We start from the raw sequence: 23,698 nt of genomic DNA, 5'->3' as shown, positions 1-23,698 counted from the left end.
CATATATGTATATGCATATATATATATATATATACACATATATATCAGAAAAATAATTATGTACAAATATATATTGCTGACTAAAACAAAACCATGTGAATGTTTATGTGAATGTGCATGTGTAAGTATGCATATATATATTTCTTTTAGTCATACACACACACATGTTAGATTTACAAAATATAACTTTATTTTCTAAAAGTTTAAACGTTTATCTGTCAAATGTTGTAGATTTTCTCAACAACGCTATCCAGCTAAATATAGTAAACCTTGCATGACTAGCTCTTTGGTATCATAGGATATTTGATTACATTTTGAACCCAGAGATTGTCTTATGTACTGGGAAAACCTGTATCTAGTTGTGATGAGGCTCAGCCTGTGTACATACTTTTAATCCAAGACCTTACTACTTATTGTAAAGACTTAATAAAGTCAACCACAGGTCAAGACACAGAGCAGGTAACCAGTTGACTGGGAGTGAACACAGGAAAAAGACCATAGAGTTAGAAGTCAGGAGGATGGGTAGAGGGAAACATAGAAAGTAGAAGGGAGGGATATTCAACATGAGTGTTTTCTGAGAAGGTGTGGTGTGGGGAAGGACATCCTCCTGTGGGGAATGTCAGCTGATGATGTAGGTCAGCTGGGCTCTACCTGCCTCTCAGCTAGCAGACTTTTATCCCAGCATCTTGCTCTACAGTCTTTTTGGTAAAATCTACCTTTAATATTTTGTTAAAAACAACAATTTGTTTCTTTCCATTTCTGTCAAGTAATGCTTTATATAAGGACAGATTCATTGACTTAGATTTTACCAAATCCTGATTATCTATCTATTGGAATTACTGGAAATCATAATATGTAGAAAAATTAATCCATACAAAAATCACAAGAGTTTATTCTCCTCCTTTAAAGAATGTTAAAAATTATGTAAGTAAAATTTAAAATACTACATGTCTGATGGTAAAATTGCATATGTCTCTTGCTTTACTCTTCTCTTTCACTTCCAAGTTGACACTTTCTTTAGAACACAAATATACATTTTGTATAGATCCATTTCATTTCAAAAGAAAAATAAATCTCACTTTTATTCTGGATTTTAAGCCTACATAATGAGCTATTTTTTAACAGAGGTACAGGAAACAAAAGCAACTTGAAGTCAGCAGGGGTATGTCAAAATGTGAGTACAAAAAATGTATTTGGCAATGTCTTCTATAACACTCTTTATTATTTTTTCAAACTGTGGCAATACAATATGTATAAAATAATATTTATAATTTTATTAAAACATAATATGATTTATGATAGTACTTTCTTAACTATAAAAGGTGGTTAAGACTTTTTGGATTATATTATAATGTTATATCACATCACAGATGATGTATATAAATAAGTATGTAAAAATATAGTTCTCCTCACTCCCTGCTTCTCAGCTTTTATTAACAATTTTGCCCTTCCACCTTGTTAACATAAGATTAAACATAAAGCACCAAAAGAAAGCAGTAATGTCAGTACATTATGATTAAGAAATCCACATGTTAAAAATATAACCAATAATTAACATTAACATAAAAGTTACAGTCATATATAATATGCTGGTGTCATAAGGCTTATGACCATGACAAAATACAAATCCACAAGAATATTTTAATAGACAACAATATTTCTACTGATAGTTTAAGCAGGTAGACTTTACATTATTTATCTCTTTCATAGGATTACTGTGAAAGGAGTGCTGAACCTACATATGCCACTGCAATCTATTATCCCATTACAAAATCCTGAGGAACACTTAATATGGATGAACAGAGAAAACATTATTTTTTCCTATAGAGTTGTCTCTAGAGTTACATACCACAGAGAACTGGTTGTTATTAACTATCAATTCATATATGTGAATCTATGAGAATGTGCAGGAACGTCTTTCACTAATTTTCTTGCACAGGACTTGCTAACATACACCATGTTTTAATTTTCCCATGTTAATCATATTTCTTCCTTCCCAAAGGAAAGGTTTAGAACTCAAAACACCAGCATGAAAGGCACAGCTCACCTTAGTATTACTTATGTCTTTAGCACACATATTCCAGAAGTACCAAACTCTGAACATTATCACTAAGATTTGACAAACTATTTCAGTTCTTAATGATTCTCTTTCCTTGCTTATACACATATTTCATTTAATTTTAAAAATATATTTATTGAAAATAATTTTCATATAAAATATTCTGATCACAGTCTCCCCTCCCTTTAATTCCTCCTAGATCCACCCCCCCACACACATACACAACTTCACACAGAGTTCTCTCTTTAGAAAACAAACAGGCAAACAAAAGCAATAATACACAAGGAAAAGATAAGTTAGACAAGGCAAAACAAAAAGTAGGATGGTCTCTCTTTTCCCAAACCCTTCCATTTCATTAGAGCTTCTCATAACTTATATGCTTTTCCTGATGTAGTTAGAGGAAATAAGGCTTTCTAGCATTAAAGCAAAGTGAACTCATTTAAGATAAAGTTGTTTTTTATTATCTTTAACGTTTTCTTTGTATATAGTCCAGTCGTTATCTTCCTCCCATTTTGTCCTCCAACAGTTCCTCATCCCATTCTTCCTCCCTCGTCTCTAAGAGGATGTCCCCATACCCCCGTACCCCCAACACCCTGCAAGGCCTCACCATTCCCTAGGGTCTCAGATCTCTCAAGGGATAGATGTGTCTTCTATCACTGAGGCCAGATGAGGCAGTCCTCTGTTATATAGGTGTCTGGGGCCTCAGACCAGTTACTGCTATACTGTCTGGTTGGTGTCTAAGTGTCTGAGAGATCTTAGAGGTCCAGGTTACTTGAGACTGCGGGTTTTGCTCTGGGGTTGCCCTCCTCCTTAGTTTCTTCTAGCCTTTCCCTAATTCAGCCACAGGGGTCAAGGCTTCTGTCCATTGGTTGGATGTAAGTATCTGCTTCTATCTCAGTTAGCTTCTTGTTAGGCCTCTCAGAAGGCAGCCATTCTAGGCTCCTGTCTGTAAGCACACCATAGCATCAGTAATAGTGCCAGGCCTTGGAGCATTCCCTTGAGATATGTCTCAATTTAAGCCAGTCACTGGAATTCCTTTCCTTCAGTATCTTCTCCCTTAGAACTCAAAAAGGTTAACAGCCCATAGGCCCTAAATGAGGATACTTCAATCCCACTACTGAGGGAGAAAAAAGCAGAGGGCAGAGGGAGGGAGAGAACTTGATGGGAGGGGGGAGGGGCACATGATCAGGTATTGGAGAGGGGACCAGCAGCAAAGTCCCTAGGGCTTGCAAAATAATTGAAAATATACCCATCTGGAAGGTGGGGAGGGTGTCTAGAACCTACAAGAGACCTGGAAGGTGAGAGAATCTCAAGACTCATAGGGAGGGACCTTAGATAAAATGCCCAACAGTGGGGAGAGGGAACTTGTAGAATCCACCTCCAGTAGAAAGACAGGGCAATAAGTGGAAGTATGGGCCTGACTAAGAATTTTTCTTGTGTTAAAGATGACATTTTCCTAAAGAGAAATGTTAGAAATTAAGTTTTATAAATACTGACATAAGATCATAAGATCTTTGTTGAATTATTCTCTCTCTCTCTCTCTCTCTCTCTCTCTCTTACACACACACACACACACACACACACACACTTATGTATTCTGTTTAAACTTAGCCAGGATATGGCCCTTAGTCTGCATTATACTACATCTTTCCTAATAATGTATTAATTTCTTAATTTCAGATACTTTCAGCTACCTATCATTTATTTATTTTTACTTTTTTACTGTTTGGGAGATTTAAAAATGAATACAACATGTTTTGGCTATATCCACTTTTCACTCCCTTCCATTCAACTCATTTTATATCTCACCACAACTTTTCTCTCCCAACTTCATACATGTTCCTTTTTAAAACCCATTGGAACCACTTAGTGCTTTATATTGCTAGCATATCCATGTCAAGCCATTTCCTGGAACCTCTAAGTATTTGTGTCCCTGAAGAAAACTGACTTGCTTCTTTCCAAAAGCCATCAACTGCCAATAGTTCTCTAGTTATGTGTGAAACTTTTTAAGGCCCTGCACAATCTCTCCTGGGACTTTTGTCTCACCTGGTTTGTGCATACTCTCACAATGACTGTGAATCATGTGTTCATCGGTTCTATCCTGTCTGGAAAAATGCAGGTTGGCAGGAGTTATCTACTATATTTGGCTCATCAGTGATGATCTCTCAGTCTTAGTTTAAGGATTATGATACAGATGTCCTATTTAGAACTGAGCACTTAGAGTCTCTTATTTTCTGCTCACTGAAAAGTTGTGAATCTCTTTATTATTCACCATTTACTGTAAGAAGAGTTTCCCTAATTAGAGTTGATAGGTGTATTAATATATGGACTTAACAATAAATCATCAGAAGTCAGTTTATAGTTATGTGCATTTAGCAGAGTAATAGGTTGTTCTCTAACACTGATGATCTACCCAGCCATAGTCTCCTAGTTTTTTGTTCAAATTATAAATATAAATACAAAGGAGATATATTTCCCAAAACTACTATACATATTTTCATTCATATGTTTTGAGCTTCAAAGTTCTTCTGGAACTCAGCTGCTTAACAAAATACTTCTAGAAATATAGCCAGTGTTAATAAAAATCCCTCAGTATGTCTAACTAAAGAAGAAACTTAACATCAATATATATGAGAGCCACCTGCTTCAATTGTGTACTCAAAAAGCAAAGGACTAAATTCTCATAATAATTATCACAAAACCATTGTATGAAATGTACAACTTCATTACCTAAACACTACATTGTACACACACACACACACACACACACACAGAGAGAGAGAGAGAGAGAGAGAGAGAGAGAGAGAGAGAGAGAGAGAGAGAGAGAGAGTCTCAGACAGACAGACAGACATTTCTAATGGCCCTAAGTATCCTGACCACTGGCAGTATTCCTTTAATTCTGTTCACTAGATTATATGATAGGTACAGACAATGATTCCATTATTTCAGAGAGACTTATACTGCCTTGCTTATTTTCAACTTTATTTTTTGTTTTGTAAAATTAGTCTGTAGCCTTACACTTGAATATCATTGAAAAGGCTCACATTCAAATACTAGGGTTGCTCTCTTGCTATCCCTCTGTAAGACTTAACAATACTCCAATGAGTGCATTCTATTCAAGGATACATTATAGGACAGAAGGATTTCTCACTGTGATTCAACATATTAATTAACATTTCAATATGTACACATGATAGAAGACATAAATAATAAAGAGATTCAAAATCTTTACACCAACAAGACTTAAATCACAACAGTAATAAATGACATAGTGATTTATGGATACAAGTCAAAGTAGAGAGATAAATTATTTCAAGAGCTATCACTGTCTTAATAGATGAGAAAATATGTTGAATGTACCTACCTTGCTGTAATAGTTATGCCAGCTAAATATGGATGAATTAATCTGAACACTCTTATAAGTAATGATGATTTTGTTATAGTTAGTATTTGTCATCTTTTATCATGTCTGTTCTTTTTTCAATGCCTTTCATAAATGATTCCCCTTAGATTTTATTTTATTACTACTATTTTAATTTTTACAGGGGGCTTAGCACAAAACCTGTAAACCATACATGCATGGGAGTAAAATTTGATGGTATCAAAGTATCTCTAGTAGGTTCCTATACCTTCAAATTAATTTAATCCTGTTATTTATATTAATGATACTTAGAATTATGGTCTTTGGTGTGATCAGAGAAAGACAAATGAATGAGCATGTCTTCTTATCACATGATGCCCTCCACCATGTTCAATGCAAGAAGAAAATTCTGCATCTTCTACAACAAAAAAACTAATAAGAACTCTAATATGCATAAACTCCACAGTCTGTGGTATTCTGATATAAGCTAATAGAGAACTAGGAGTTAATATGCTTGTAGTTTATACTTAAAATTAATCCAGTTTCCCAATACAAAGTTACAATGGTCACAAAGTATCTAGTTTGAAGATTAATTTCTTCTTGGAAACTGGCAGAGTTTGGAATGGTGACAAAATGTATTCAAGTTTAATATTTGCTTTTTTTTCCCACTAAGGCTAAAAAATGTACATTATACATTATTGGACTTCTTAGAAAGTTGAGAAAGGTGGGACATATCATGACTTGCATGCAGAGGAATATGTTCCCTTTTGTTGTAACAAATAAAAAGTTAGGCTGGGCAAAAATTCCATGTGGATAAATTTCTAGTTTATAAAAATAACCCGTGAACTGGCAAGATTGCTTAGTGGTACTTGCTTTTTAGCTTGATGGTGTGTGTTTTGTTTCCATAACTACTGTGATGGAAGGTGAGATTCAACACCTGTAAACTTTCCTTTGACGTCCACATGCTTACCATGATCTATGAACACTGTCGGTCTTCCTATAAAGTTGCTATTCCCACAGGGGCCATGCAATCCTTTGTCCTATTCTTTGATTAGATTCCCCAAGATCCATCCACTATTTGACTGTAGGTCTCTGCATCTGTTTGAGTGAGATACTAGGTGAATCTTCTCAGAGAACAGCCACACTAGGCTCCTGTCTGTAAGTATGACAGAGTACATTAATAGTGACAGGGATTAGTGCTTGTCCATGGAATGTGTCTCTGATTAAGCCGGTTATTGCTTAGCTATTCCCTTAGCCTTTACTCCATCCCCTGTCCCTGCATTTTTGTAGTCATAAAAAGTACCCAAGGAGCTAAAGGGATCTGCAACCCTATAGGTGGAACAACATGATGAACTAACCAGTACCCCGGAGCTCTTGACTCTAGCTGCATATGTATCAAAAGATGGCCTAGTTGGCCATCACTGGAAAGAGAGGCCCATTGGACATGCAAACTTTATATGCCCCAGTACAGGGGAACTCCAGGGCCAAAAAAATAGAAGTGGGTGGGTAGGGAAGTGGGGGGGGGAGGGTATGGGGGACTTTTGGGATAGCATTGGAAATGTAATTGAGGAAAATACGTAATTAAAAATATTAAAAATTAAAAAAATATATTGCAGAATAAATTTTGGGTCAAAATTTTTGTGGGTGGGTGAGTGTCTTTATAGCTCCACTTGTTGTCTTCAGGTTCTATATTCCCACGCTGTGATTCCCAGCTAAGGACACCCCCTTTGATTCTTGGGAGCCTCCTCTATCCCAGGTCTCTGGCACAAAAAATACTAGGGCCAGATGGAGTCATTGCTAAATTCAATCAAAATTTTAACAATGATATAATATGAATATTTCTAAAGCTACCACATCAAATTTGAGAAATTTAGAAGGTACTATTAAATTCATTCTATAAAGTCAGTACTACCCTGTTATCAAAATCAGGTAAAGAACAACAACACGAAAAGAAAAAAGAAAAGAAAAGAAAAGAAAAGAAAAGAAAAGAAAAGAAAAGAAAAGAAAAGAAAAGAAAAGAAAAGAAACCGGAACAAAACAAAAGAGGAAAAAAAAAGGATTAAAAAGAAGAAAGCAGCAGACAGATGTCTGTAATAAATATAGACATTATCAACAAAGTGTAAAAATTGAATTCAAACAATACATCATGGTGAACTTACATCATGAAAAATAAGTTTAATCACAGAGATTCTAGATGTTTTAAACATTTGCAAATCCATAAATGTAATCCATCATATAAAAATCATAAAAAAAACTAACCACATGATAATCTCTACACAGAAAAGACAAACTTTATTTTTTTTAATGAACATCATGGATAAATTGGCAATTTATGTAGCCTACTGCAAAACAGTAAATAAAGGTTATATATGACAAAACATGCCCACCATTATACTAAATGGAGGAAACTTTAAATTTTTCTCTAAATTAGAAATGAGGCAAGGGTGAGTACTACCATAATTGTATAAAATACTGTACTTGAAATTATAACCAGATTAAAAACACAAGAGAACAATATAAAAGGGATAAACCAGGAAAAGAAGTGAAATATCTTTTGGGGAGAGTGACATAATTCTTGATGTAGAATATACTGTAGACTTCATCAAAAAATTCTATTCAATAAATGCTTGCAGTAGAGTTGCAGGATACACAATCAACATTAAAAGTTGATGTGTTTTTTATATCCTAATAATGTGCTTTTGTAGACAAAAATAGGTAAAATATACTGTTTACAACCTATGAAAAATAAAGTGCCTAGGAATAAATCTTATTAAGAATATGAAAAACCTATGCAATAAATAATTTGGGATACTCTCTCAGTTAGGTTTTCATTGTTATGAAGAGACACCATGACAATGAAAACTCTTATATAGTAAAACATTTATTTCGAGCTGGCTTACAGCTTTAGTGGTTAAGTCCATTATCATCATTTTGGGAAATATTGCAGCATCCAGGCAGACATTAAAGAGGTGTGAGTTCTACAGTTTGATCCATAGGCAGCCTGGAGGAAACTCTCTTCAGCAGGCAGCTAGTAAGAGGGTCTCTTCTGCACTGGGTAAAGACTGGCATCAAAGCCAACACCTACAGTGACCCACTTCCTCTAACATGGCTACATCTCCTTATTGTACTATTTCTCATGCCCATGAGCCACAAACACTGAATAGATAAAGAAGATAACACAAGATAAAGACAACTTCCATTCTCCTGGACTCAGTGAATCTATTTTGTTATATTGGACATGTTCTCAAAATAACCCATAAATTCAATATAATTCTCATAAAAAATTGCAATTGCATTCATCATAGAGCTAGAAAACACAAAGCAAAAGATCACATAGTCAAAGGCATCCTAAGTAGAAAGAATGCTGCTAGAAGTATCAAAACATCTGACTTCAAATTATACTACAGAAAGATGGTGTGCTGGTTAGTTTTATGGTAACATAATACAAGCTAGAATTATTCAAATGAGGAGACATCAATTGAAAAATGCCTCCATAAGATCAGGCTGTAAGGCATTTTCTTAATTAGTGATTGGTGGAGGAGGATACAACCCATTGTGGGTGATGCTATCCTTGGGATGATAGTCCCGGTTTTTGTAAGAAAACATGCTTAGCAAGCCAGGGGACACAATATAATAAGGTATACCCCCACAAAGAGTTCTCCATCAGCTCCTGGCTCCAGATTCCTGACATGACTAAGTCCGTGTATTCATTTCCTTGGATGATTAACAGCAATATGGAAATGGTAGCCAAATAAACCCTTTCTTCACCTACATAATTTTTGGTCACACTCTTTCTTTTGTTGAGCAATGGAAACAATAAGACACTATGCTTACATGTTTTACCTTCCAGTTTTCTTAGAAGATATTTTTCCATCTATGTATCCTAATTTGGTATCTTTCTTTGATCACTTGATGTATTTCTTAAAGGCTACAGAAAGATTGATTCTATTTTCTCATCCAATCTACTAGTCTGTGTCTTTTACTGGGAAACTGAGTACATTAATATATTGAGAGTTACCATTGAATGGTGTCTTTTGAAATCTCTTTTGCTCAACTCTTCTTGCATTCTTTTTTTTTTGAATTTTTAATATTTTTTATTACATATTTTCCTCAATTACATTTCCAATGCTATCCCAAAAGTCCCCCATAGCACCCCCCACTTCCCTACCCACCCATTCCCATTCTTTTGGCCCTGGCATTCCCCTATATTGGGGCATATAAAGTTTGCAAGTCCAATGGGCCTCTCTTTCCAGTGATGGCCGACTAGGCCATCTTTCGATACATATGCAGCTAGAGACAAGAGCTCCGGGGTACTGGTTAGTTCATCATGTTGTTCCAACTATAGGGTTGCAGATCCCTTTAGCTCCTTGGGTACTTTCTCTAGCTTCTCCATTGGGAGCCCTGTGATACATCCAATAGCTGACTGTGAGCATCCACTCCTGTGTTTGCTAGGCCCCTGCATAGTCTCACAAGAGACAGCTGTATTTGGGTCCTTTCAGCAAAATCTTGCTAGTGTATGCAATGGTGTCCGCGTTTAGAAGCTGATTATGGGATGGATCCCTGGATACGGCAGTCTCTAGATGGTCCATCCTTTCATCACAGCTCCAAACTTTGTCTCTGTAACTCCTTCCATGGGTGTTTTGTTCCCAATTCTAAGAAGGGGCACAGTGTCCATATTTTGGTCTTCATTCTTCTTGAGTTTCATGCGTTTAGCAAATTGTATCTTATATCTTGGGTATCCTAAGTTTTGGGCTAATATCCACTTATCAGTGAATACATATTGTGTGAGTTCCTTTGTGATTGTGTTACCTCACTCAAGATGATGCCCTCCATGTAAAACCAGATACACTGAAACTAATAGAAGAGAAATTTGGGGAAAGCCTCAAACACATGGGTATAAGGAAAATTTTCCTTAATAGAACACCAATATCTTATGCTCTAATATCAACAATTGCCAAATGGAAACTCAGAAAATTGCAAAGCTTCTGCAAGGCAAAGAATACTGTCAATAGGACAAAATGGTAATCTTTCTTTGTGTTTTTTTCTTTTAATTTAATTTTTTTACAACTTCCTGCATTTGCTATCTGTAGGAATATACTATCCACTTCTAGGCTGATACTATTAAATTGTGAAGCAAAATCTCTCAGATATCCCTCAGGGTTGAATATATATTTCTCCATCTGATTCCAAATATTGGTAGCCAAGTATTTCTCTTGAGTTCAGACCTTCTTTCATGAGGCATGTTCTAAGCAATGACTGGCAAATACAAATACATAAAGATCCTGAACCTTGTTTCAAAGACATTCTTCTAATTTCCTATCAGCTTACTTTCTTTTGCCCAAACTTACAGCCTTCTAACTTTCATAGGTGTTATTCTTTCAAAATATTTTTAGACTTGCTTATTTATGTGTATGTGTTGCCTACATGTAGTTACAAAAGTAACATTAGACCTGTTGGGATTGGAGTTATGTATCATTGTGAATCCCCATGAATATGCTGGAAAATGAACCCAGATCCCTTGTAAAAGAAAGAAGTGAGTTTAAGCTGTGAGCTGTCTCCAGCCCCAACACATGAGTACAATGTATAGTACATCTCACTAAATACAGTGTGGCCCACAAATTTACACCTCAAAGTTTGTTATTGGAGAAAACACCACAAACACTTAAAATTTCAATAACCCCCTCTTTTAATTATCAATTACAATAACACATAAATTCTAAAATGAAAAGATTTTTTTCCACCTCACTAACTCCAGAGTACGTTGGCTATTTGCTGGCTTAAGAAGTGCTGCTAAAAGAATAGGTAAATGAATTGAAATAGGATTCAAGTGCTGCAATCAAAAGTCTGAGTTAGACCTAGAGACAAATAGCAAGGACAAGATACATTTTGTCAAAGATCTGCATTCTCTGGTCATGATAGTCTAGAGGAAGAAATTAATAACATGAAACAGTTTTAAACAAAACAGACAAAAAGCTTTTAGAAAGCATTATATTGTTTAATTATTTAAGCAAAGCCAGTCTCTAAGAAAAACATATAATTTCTTACCTAATTAATCCAAGTAGTCAAAGTATATTGCATAGCAAAATCTATTGTTCATTAATTGTTGTTTTAATTAAAACAAAAAACAAAACAAAACAAAACAAAACAAAACAAAACAAAACAAAACAAAACAAAAAAACCTTAATTCTGCCTGAAGGTATAGTAGACTGCACAAATTTCTTTAATCTAAGCTCAAATCTGCTACAGTCTTTGAACTCCTAGGAATGTTTGCCTAATGTGAATATATAAACACACTAAGCATAGTAAATATCATAATTTAACATGCATAACACATTTCCATATTGATCCTCAAATGGAGATCAAATTTTTTTTAACTGGTTAGGATAATATAGCACTTAATTTTTCAATGAATCATTACAAACATACAGCTAAATTTCAGATATTTAATGTATACAATTTTGGTAAATTATGTTGCTAATTTAGGATCACAATAAAAGATTCATGAAATAAATACTTCTCAAATATTCATGTTTATAAAAATAAATATTGAAATTCAACTCTTGCTTCCAGGAGGAATTTATTGCTGGTGTGCAAATTCCAGCAAGTTTCTGAAGTTCAAGATTTATGTATTATAGCTCATATCTTCTGCATGCTATTATTTACATGTGTTTATATGCATTTAAACATTCTTCTCTTGCATTTAAGAATTAAATAAAATCATTGGCATCTTCTTAGAAATGCAAGGAGAACAGTAGTGAAAATAATGCTCTTAAAGACAATGAAGGTATTATAATATAATCACACTTTTTACCAGGGGAATGGAGCACAATGTAAAGCAGAATATAAAACTTTATATTCTGAATGTAATTTCATGATTGACTATGAATTAGGGGTACCAAAATTAATTGAAATGAAGCTATAATTATTGAAGGGAGGTTACAACTTACATTATTATGAGCAAGAATTGTACAATAAAATACTAATAAACACATGAAATTCATATTAATATTTGTCCCAATTCAGCATAACAGAAAGTTACAGTTTTATTCTTTGGTCTTTAGAAACACATAAATTATATGATGTGTTTAGATGAACTGAACTGCATGGTCAAGACTCTCAAAATGTGCAAAGAAATATATTAAATCACTCACTCTCCCTGATATAATCTAATAATTTATAACTAAATGAGTTAAACATCTTCAAAAAATCATAGAAAAAAATCTGTAACCTGAAGAAAGAGATGACTGTAAATATACAAGTAACTTACAGAACATCAAATAAGTTGGACCAGAAAAGAAAATCTTCCTGCCACATAATAATGAAAACACTAAATGGACTGAACAAAGAACAAATATTAGAATATATAAGGGAAGAGGACCAAGTAATATATAAAAGCAAACCCATCAAAATTATACCTGACTTCTGAATACAGACTCTACAAACCAGAAGATCATGGACATGTGTCTTACCCACACTAAGAGACCAAAATTTCCAGCATTGACTGCTATACCAAGCAAAACACTAAATCATTGTAGTTGGAGAAACCAAGACAACCCATGACAAAACCAAATTTAAACAATATATTTCAACTAATCCACTCCTACAGAGGAAACTAGAAGGAAAACTTCAACACAAGGAGGGTAACTCCACCCAAGAAAACACGATAAATTAATCATTTCACAGAAAAAAAAAAAAAGAAGAAGAGTATCACATACAAACAGTAACACATCAAACATCAAAATAACAGGACTTAAAAATTCATTCTATGGAGCTATGGTTACTCTGATGCCTAAACCACACAAGGACCCAACCATAAAAGAAAACTTCAGACCAATCTTGCTTATGAATATTGATGCAAAAATACTCAGTAAAATTCTGTCAAACCTAATCCAAGAATATAACAAAACCATAATTCACCATGATTTAGTAGGCTTCATCCAAGGTGTGCAAGGTTGGCTCAATATATGAAATCAATTAATGTAATCCACTATATAAGCAAACACAAAGAAAAAAATCACATGATCATCTCCTCAGATGCAGAAAAAGCATTTGACAAAATACAACACCCTTTCATGTTAAAATATTGGAAAGACCAGGAATTCAAAGCTCTCACCTAAACATAATAGAAGCATTTTATTGCAAACCAACAGCCAATATCAAATTAAATGGAGCTATACTTGAAGCAATACCAATAAAATCAGGGATAAAACAAGGATGCCCACTTTCCCTATTTTGATTCAATATAGTAAACAAAGTGGTCGCTAGAACAATAACACAATAAAAAAATATCGAGGGGATACAAATTGGCAAAAAGTAATAAATGTATCCCTATATGCAGATGATATGATAGTATACATAAGTGACCTCAAAACTTATTTTCTGTCTTTTCTTTTATTGGATATTTTCTTTATTTATATTTCAAATGTTATCCCTTTTCGTGATTTCTACTCTTCAAACCCCCTATCCCATGTTCCTGCTTCTGTGAGGGTATTCCCCTACACACCCACACACTCCCCAACCTGGCATTCACCTACAATAGGGCATTGAGCCTTCACAGGAAGAAGGGCTTCTCCTCCCACTGATGCCTGACAAGTCCATTCTCTGCTACATAGGCAGCTGGAGCCATGGGTCTCTCCACATGTACTCTTTGGTTGGTGATTTAGTCCCCGGGAGCTCTGGAATGTCTGGTTGGTTGACCAGAGAACTTATGCAGCTGATCAACTCAAATAAATCAGTAGCCTTCCTTTATACAAATTATAAACAAACTGACAAAGAAATTAGGGAAACAACTCCCTTCACAATAGCCACAAATAATATAAAATATCTTGGTGTAACTCTAAACAATCAAGTGAAAGATCTGTATGACAATAACTTCAAGTCTCTCAAAAAAGAAATTAATCAAGATCTCAGAAAATGGAGAGATCTCTCATGCTCATGGATTGCCAGAATTAACATAGTAAAAATGGACATCCTACCAAAGTCAATCTACAGATTCAATGCAATTCCTATCACAAGCCCAACACAATTTTTCAAAGACATGGACAAAGCAAATACTCAAATTCATCTGGAAAGGCAAGAAATCCAGAATGAAGAAAACAATTCTTAACAATAAAAGAATGGCTGGGGGAAGGACCATCCCTGACCTCAAGCTCTATTACAGAGCAATTGTGATTAAAAATTGCATGGTATTGGTATAGAGACAGGATGATAAATGGAATAGAACTGAAGACCCAGAAATAAAACCACATACTTATACACACTCGATATTTGACAAAGAAACCAAAAATATACCATGGAAAATGAAAACACCTTCAATAAATGGTGCTGATCTATCTGGCTGACTGTAGTAGAAAAATGAAAATAGACCCATTATTTGTCACATTTCACAAAGCTCAAGTCCAAGTGGATCAAAGAGCTTAGCATAATATTGAATACAGATACACTGAATCTAATAGAAGAGAAAGTGGGAAAGAGCCTTGAATTCATTGGCACAGGGAGAAATTTCTTAAACAGAACCCCAATGGCTCAGGCTCTAAGGTCAAGAATTGATAAATGGGACCTCATGAAACTGGAAAGCTTCTGTAAGGCAAAGGACATAGTTAATAAGACAAACTGGCAACTTACATATTGGGAAAAAAAATCTTCACTAACCATATAACTGAACCCAAAATTCACAACAGAAGAATCTTGAAGGGTTGAGAAGCACCTAAAGAAATGTTCAAAATACTTAGTAATCAGAGAAATACAAATCAAATTGACCCTGAGTTCCCACCTTACACCAATTAGAATGGCTGAGATCAAAACCTCAGGTGACAACACATGTTGGTGAAGATGTGGAGAAAGAGGATCACTCCTCCATTGCAGGTGGGATTGAAAATTGGTACAACCACTCTGCAAATCAATCTGGAGGTTTCTCAGAAAATTGGGAATAGATCTACTGAAGACCCAGGAATAGCACTCTTGGAAATATACCCAAAAGATTCCCCACCACAGGGGCATGTTCCACTACAGTCATAGAAGCCTTATTTGTGATAGCCAGGAGCTGGAATCAACCCAGATGCCCTATGCCAGAAAAATGGTTTCAGAAAATGTGGTTCATTTACACAATGGAATACTACTTAGCTTTTAAGAATGAGAATATCCTGAGTTTTGTAGACAAATTGATAGAACTAGAAAATATCATCCTGAGTGAGGCAACTCAGACCCAAAAGGACATGCATGGTATGTACTCACTAATAAGTAGGTATTAGTCAAAAAAAAAAAAAAAAAGATGCAGAATACCCAAGGAACAGTCTACAGAACTCAAAAAGCTCAACAAACTGAAGGGCCCAAGTGAGGATGCCTCAGATCCACTTGGGAGGGAGAAGAAAGCAATCCAATCACAAGTGGGGAGAGAGGGAAGGACCATAGCAACTCTTATAAAGGAAACATTTAATTGTGGATGGATTACAAGTTTCTGGATAATACCTCACAAAATGCCAAGGCAGAAAAACAAAATTCCTACCCCAGTTGTGCTATATATAAACCTCAACAATTATCATTACAACTAACAGCATGGCAGTATGCACAAAAAAGGTTCAGGAAGTAGCCCTCAAAAGTCAGTGGTAATTCACAATTACCTAAATTGACTCATGAACCAATCAATAGGATAGGAATTATGCGTAGGACTAGAAAGATAGCCAACTTCCTGGGGCTAGTAAAGCAACATTCTAAATCATGTTCTCATATTCACAGATAAATATAGCTGTCCCTCATCAATGAAGTACTTCTTTACAGCAAAGGAATAACATCTTTATTTGTTAGGATACAAACAAAAAGAAAAGGAAAAAAAATATACTATAAAGACATGGAGTCTGTTGCACTTGAAGTTTTAAAACCTAACCAATCCACTGGGTTAGGCTAATATGTCAATACAGAGTACATATTTACTGAGTGCAAATCCCAGGTTTTGAGATTACCAGCATTACAAAATGGAAACACAAAATCAGAAGAAAGGGAGGAAGGAAGGAAGGAAGGAAGGAAGGAAGGAAGGAAGGAAGGAAGGAAGGAAGGAAGGGAAGAAGAAAGAAAGAAAGAAAGAAAGAAAGAAAGAAAGAAAGAAAGAAAGAAAGAAAGGAAGGAAGGAAGGAAGGAAGGAAGGAAGGAAGGAAGGAAGGAAGGAAGGAAGGAAGGAAGGAAAGAAGTGGGAAACAGAAAATAAGGAAACTCAAGAAAAAACAAACCATTCCAAAACACACATTTCTTAAAAGAATCTTACTGCTACCTTCTTCTCTGGGTACATTGAATATTCTAGAACCATGATTATGGAACATAAGTTTAAAATAATGAGTCTAAAAAGCCGACTATTAAATGAAGGAAATTCAGCAGTCCTCCAAATCCCCCAAAATATGATTGGTTTGAGCAGAAATAGAACATATCAAAAATTAATTGATTAAATAATTAATTAAAAAGAATCCCCAAGTGAAGCAACTCAAGTAGAAACCATTCATTAAGCATGGACTCACTGATTACATTTTCATTTATATGCATTTAGTCAAAACCTCTGAATGCCATTATACTCAAATTTTACAAGGCACTCCACTCTAAATCACAATTCAAAAGAAACAATGAAAATTTGTTTTATACTATCTAATGGACATTTAAATTTTTGTGGGATCATTTATATATGCAAGTGGTTACTTTAGTATTTGCTAATTGACTCAATTTATTTAAGCTATAACTTAGATTGAAATCTTACTCCTCAATTTATAGTCTTTTCAAATATCTCTCAACCTTTTACTCTTGGTACTTCCATTATGCTTTTTTTAATTTTATATTTTTTGAGATTTTGATATTGATAAATGATGGTATGCTATCACAGAAAGAGATAATCAGGAACTCTATCACTGGCTCATTAGTGTGGCTGTAGAGATTGCTCAATGATTGAGAACACTGGCTACTTTTCTATGGTACCTGGAAAGGTATTGGAGACTTACAACCATCTTTAACTCATCCCAGCTTATCCAAAACCCCCACTCTGGCTTCTGTGAGCATCTGGTCCGCCCATGGTTCACAGATATATATTTAGGCAAAACACTTATATGCATAAAATATTTGAAAATACCTTAATAAGCTAAATGAGATTTTTGTTACATGTATATTAAAATAATCAGAGTATTAGAAATCAAAACTGTAAAACTTTTAAAAATCCTCATTTTATGTTGTTAGAATAGTAAATTAGCTACTCCCATAATGTATATTAAGAAAATCACTACACAAAATAGAGATAAATGTGAAATTGCACCATAAATCAGTATGCCTGCTTCGTGCATTTCTAGATCCTTATACTTGCTTTTGTGAGCATTCTGTTGGGCTGTGTTGTTTGGTTGAAGTATATGAAGAAAGTATGACCTTTTATTTATGAATGGCTAAAACACATATGACTGCATTTATGTAATTGTGACTATTCATCTCTGATAATACATCAAAATTCCCTAAGTGGTGGTACTTAACGGCAGCTTACAATGTGGTCTTAGAAACTATACAGCTACCTATATTAAAATCCAGTAGCCTATTTTTAAAATTTGAATACTTTTTATGGACACATTATCTCATATATCATTCATTACTCATTTGAAAAATATTGGTTTAATGAGTTATTCAGAACAGCTGTTTCAAGAAAATTTCAGCTGATATACATAGAATGACCATATTTCTGTCAGCTTTTTTAAAGCAAAATAATAACAAAGAACAAGAGAAGTCACTAGTTGAAGTTGTAACTCTATCAATGTCAACTTCACAATTGTCTGCCTTCAACAGTAAAAAAATAGAGATGTCATACAAACTTCAATTTTTATCACATAGAATATGAAAGGATACATGCAGTCCACAGTGAAGATTTAACAAGCTAAATAGTTTTAAGAGTTGATCAAATTGATTACAAGGTTTGTTCATGAACATTTTTTCTTGTAAATATGTATGAATAACAAAGCTTCACATACTTATTCAGTATCACTTTCCCTCTACAGGTGCAAATATCAACTCAGTGAAAATGAAATAACAATATTATAAAAATGGTTTTGACCTTGAGTGTCTCCTAAACTTTCTATAACAATCAAAGATTCTCAGAACAAGTTTTCTAAAGTATTGATTGGTAAAATGTATAGTTATTTTCTTTAATTCCATAAAAAAGTAGCAAGAGCAATACAAGTATATTTATGTGTTAGAAGTTTAAGACTTGGTTTAATTTCACACTGGTGAAGGCAATATTTGTGTTAGTTGTGTCCATTTATGAAGAACATAAGGGATAATGAGCTTCTAAATTATTTAGGCTGTTGTCCAGAGTTTAGCACCATTTAGATACCAGTTTTCTTTCTATATGCTACAAGAGAGTTTTTGCTTAAAGGATCCAGTCACACTCCTTTTCAGGCCTCACATTTTGCCTCCTGTATGTAGCAATACAATGAAGTCCTTTTCAAACATGAAAATTTTCTGATTTTCTTCTCTGCTATATCTCTTCAATTCCAGCAAAAATGCTGTTGGTCTTAATTAACTCATGATGGGGTATGGGATAAAGATTAGTGATAGTGTGCCTATCTAGCATTTTCATAGCATTGGATTCAATCCCAAGCCCTATGGAAAGCTCAGGTGATTGTGATTACATTGGTTTCAATTGGATAACACAAGAGAAAAAAGCAACTGATATATAAAGACTTAATGAACATCTACAAAGACCCTTAAGTAAGATATTAAATGACTAAATCATGTTTCCAAGATGATGGTATTGTTTTGAGACACTGTGGAGCATTAAAGCATTGAGGCTTAGAGTAAATTGCTAGGAGCAAAGTATCCTAGCATGTTTATGAATTATAGCAAGTTATATGAATATATATCAATTATAGCATGATCCCAGTTCCCCTCAACTGGATATACAGATAATCTTTTCACTATACTGAATAATAACATTTTCTTTAAAAAAATATATTTTTACAATTTTTAAAATTGTTTTATTTATTTATGTCCCAAATGCTGCCACCCTTTCCAGTATCCCCTCCCAGAGTTCTTCACCCCTCCCCCTTCCCTTTGGCTCTGAAAGGGTGCTCCCCATTCCACCCCCAACTTACCCGCCACTGCATTCTCCTTCCCTGGGGCATCAAATCTCTACAGGATTCGGCACATCTTCTCCCACTGAGGCCAGACAAGACAGTCCTCTGCTACACATGTGTCAGAGACAACAGTCCAACCCCTGTATGCTCTTTGGTTGGTAGCATCATCTCTGGGAGCTCTCAGGGGTCCTGGTTAGTTGATATTGTCGGTCTTCCTATTGGATTGCCATTCCCTTCAGCTCCTTCAATCCTTCCCCTAACTCTTCTATGGATGTCAGCAACCTCAATCCAATGGTTGGCTGTACATATCTGCATCTGTCTCAGTCAGCTACTGGTAGAACCTCTCAGAGTACAGCCATACTAGGCCCTTATCCACAAGCACAACGCAGCATCAGTAATAGTGTCAGGGTTTGGTGCCCACCAATGAGATGGATCCAAAGTTGGGCGGTCTCTGGATGGTCTTTCGTGCTCTACTTTTGCCACTGTATTTCTTTTAAACAGGAACAATTCTGGGTAAAAAATTTGAAAATTAGATTGTTGAGTGAGCCCTAAAGCTACTAAAATTAGAACTACTAAATTATAAAGCAATATTACTTCTGAGGGGAGTGCAATTCACTGTTTATTGTATCAATTCTTTCCTATATATGTATGTATATATATGTATATATATATATATGTATATATATATATATATACATATATACATACAATATATATATATTGTATATATACAATACAAATATTCATGACAGACAAATGGATTTTTAAAAAGGATATAGACAAATATCTGTCTTTAAAAAAGAAGGACGTTGTGTTTTTTATAAGTATATTGAGGGTAATGTAAGACATTATGCTAAGTAGAATGAGCAAGTTGTAGAAGGGCTACTAAACTACCAAATCCATTCTTTTATATAAAAAAATCTAAAAGAGTCAAACTTTTGCTGCTGAGGGATAGAGTGTCACTTTTATTTGGGGTGGTCACTGATAGAGCCCCCATATCCCCAGGAGATGACCCCACGCTCATGAATATAGACACCACTAATTGGGCTTAGTAAGTTATTAATAAAAAAAGTAAAGAAGGACACAAAATTGGAAAGGAGCTACTGCTGGAGCAGTAACTGAGAACTTACATCTTTCCCCAAGCATGTGGAGGTATGGGGAGGGTCTCAGCCCAGCATGGACTTATGAAGGCTTAAAGCCTACCCCCACCATGAAGGCCACACCTACTAATCCTTCCTAAATGTTTTCATAATGGGAACCAAACATTCAAATGTATGAGCCTATAGGGCCATTATTATTTAAACAATCAGAAACCCTGTCTCAAGACTTAGAACTTAAAAACTAATTTAAAGCCAGGTGGTGGTGGCATAAGCCTTTAATTACATCACTTAGGAGGCAAAGACAGGTGGACCTTTGTGAGTCTGAAACAAGCCTGGTCTACAGAAAGAGATCTAGGACAGCAAGGGCTACATGGAGAAACTCTTGTCTTGAAAAAAGCAAAGAATAAAATAAAATAGAAACATCATATCTTTATTTTTAAATTTGAAAGTTTTTACTCAAATATGCACAGCCTCACTATCTAGCATAACTAAAATATAAAAGTAATTCCAATATCTAGTAATGGATAAGTGAGTGATGGAAATGTTAAGATGATATTAGAATTTTAATGTTTATTTGTAAACAAAATATTGATCATTATTTGAGAGGAAGAGGAGAATATTTGATTTTTACAACAGGTGTATTTTATTAAAAGAGTTTCATTCTATCCTATGTTATGTAACTCTGCATACAAATACACAGAGAAAAATAAAAGTTTGACCAAAATAAGCTTTTTCATGATACCAAAATTATAAAAGATATAAACATGGTTGTTTAAAATATGAGTCAAGTATTTCTATTTACATATTCATGTATGTCATCTCTTTAAGACTATCTCCTCTTTAGTATTTCGATCTCTATGAGGCTGATTTGCTGTCAGAAGCTTGCTTTTTATGGAAAAGATAAAAGATAATATCAGGAATATTTGCTCTAAATTTTTATTCATTTCAAATATCTGGGGACAAGCTCTATCAAATTCTGCCATACTTTTGTTAAAAATAAATATTAAGGAGATGGGAAACTAGCTCATTTGAAAGGACCCATATAAATACAGGGTGCAGCAGTGGGCATCAATAATCCCAGTACTAGAGAAGTAGAGACAAAATTCCTGGTGATCACTGACCTGCGTTCTAACTGAATTGTCAAGTTCTTAGTTCATTATAAGACATTGTCAAAAAATAAGGTGGTAAGTGACTGTTGAAGGCATTTCAAGTAAGCCTCTGGCGTCCAGACAAGCAACATACACACACATGCATGCAAAACAAACTATCTACATTAAAATTTTTTAGTGAAAACTGGGAAACACTTTCTTAAATCCACTATATGAAGTTATCCATGTCAACAGTGTTCCAAAAAGCTTTCCTGGGCTTGGAACAACACTTAGTGGTTAAAGGACTTGCTACATAAATGTGAGGAACTAGGTTTGTATGCCTAGAGTGTACTTTTATTTTCAAAAGCCAGACAAGGTAATACAATATTAGAGGAAATATAACAGAATTTAAGGAAGCTAAGCAGCCAGTTATCCTTGCATTCTTAACAACAAACTACAAAGAGACCATGCTTGAAATTGGAATATAAGGACCAACACCCAAGGTTGTCTTCTGATGTTTAAACCCTTCCTGGGGTATATATACATCTCTACTCACAAAGCCCATGCCACAACACACACACACACACACACACACACACACACACACACAAAGATAAAATGTTTCCAGATGGTTATAATGTGTACTAGAACTGCACATTCCTGTTTTAGATTTGAAAACACTCAACAGTTTTTCTTACCCTTTAGCAGAATCCTCTCTTGGAAAAAGCTAGCTATAGTACAGTATGGAACATTAAGTAATGTACCCTTTTTTTTAAAAAAAAAATCTCAATTCTATATTTGTACACAACTGCAACTTTATTAATCATCTAATTATGCCAGAATTATTACAGTAGGGTAAAATTTTCTTTAGCTACAGTCTACATCAAACAGGTAATCATTCTCAGTCTTAACTTTATAAAAGGACTTTAAAGACTCCTTTTTAAATAATTACGTAGTAAGAAGAGCTATGGATACACGTGAAACATGTTGTATTTAAAGAAGTGGTGTGAGAGGACATACTTAATCATCCCTTAGATAATTATAATTATCTTTAATTTGAACCATTCATGAAATCTCTATTCTACTAAGTATAATAAATGTATTTGTTTTAGCCGAAATGACAAACATCTTTTTTAATTAATTATTAATTTTTTATTACAGATTTTTTATATACATTTCAAATGTTATCCTGAAAGTTCCCTATACCCTCCCTCAGCCCTGCTCCCCTACCCACCCACTCCTGCTTCTTGGCCCTGGCATTCCCCTGTATTGGGGCATATAAAGTTTGCAATACCAAGGGGCCTCTCTTCCCAGTGATGGCCTACTAGGTCATCTTCTGCTACATATGCAGCTAGAGTTATGAGCTCTGGGGGTACTGTTTAGTTCATATTGTTGTTCCACCTATAGGGTTGGAGACCCCTTCAGCTCCTTGGGTGCTTTCTCTAGCTTCTCCTTTGGGGGCCCTGTGTCCCATCTTATAGATGACTGTGAGCATCCACTTCTGTATTTGTCAGGCACTGGCATAGCCTTATACGAGACAGCTATAACAGGGTCCCTTCAGCAAAATCTTTCTGGCATTGTGCAATAGTGTCTGGGTTTGGTGGCTGTTTATGGGATGGATCCCCAGGTGGGGTAGTCTCTGGATAGTCCATCATTTCGTCTTAGTTCCAAATTTTGTCTCTGTAACTCCTTTCATGAATATTTTGTTCCTAATCTAAGGAGGAATGAAGTATCCACCCATTGGTATTCCTTCTTCTTGATTTTCAGGTGACAGCAGATGCTGGTGAGGATGTGGAGAAAGAGGAATACTCCTCCACTACTGGTGGGATTGCAAGCTTGTACAACCACTCTGGAAGTCAGTCTGGAGGTTCCTCGGAAAATTGGACATAAGACTACCGGGAGATCCAGCAATACCTCTCCTCGGCATATACCCAGAAGAAGTTCCAACTAGTAATAAAAACCCATGCTCCACTATGTTCATAGCAGCCTTATTTATAATATCCAGA

This window comes from Mus caroli, unplaced genomic scaffold (assembly GCF_978045245.1).
Source record: "Mus caroli unplaced genomic scaffold, Mus_caroli_1 scaffold_5, whole genome shotgun sequence".
Lineage (NCBI taxonomy): Eukaryota > Metazoa > Chordata > Mammalia > Rodentia > Muridae > Mus > Mus caroli.
The sequence above is the reverse complement of the archived record's forward strand: the minus strand, read 5'-3'. Positions refer to the sequence as shown.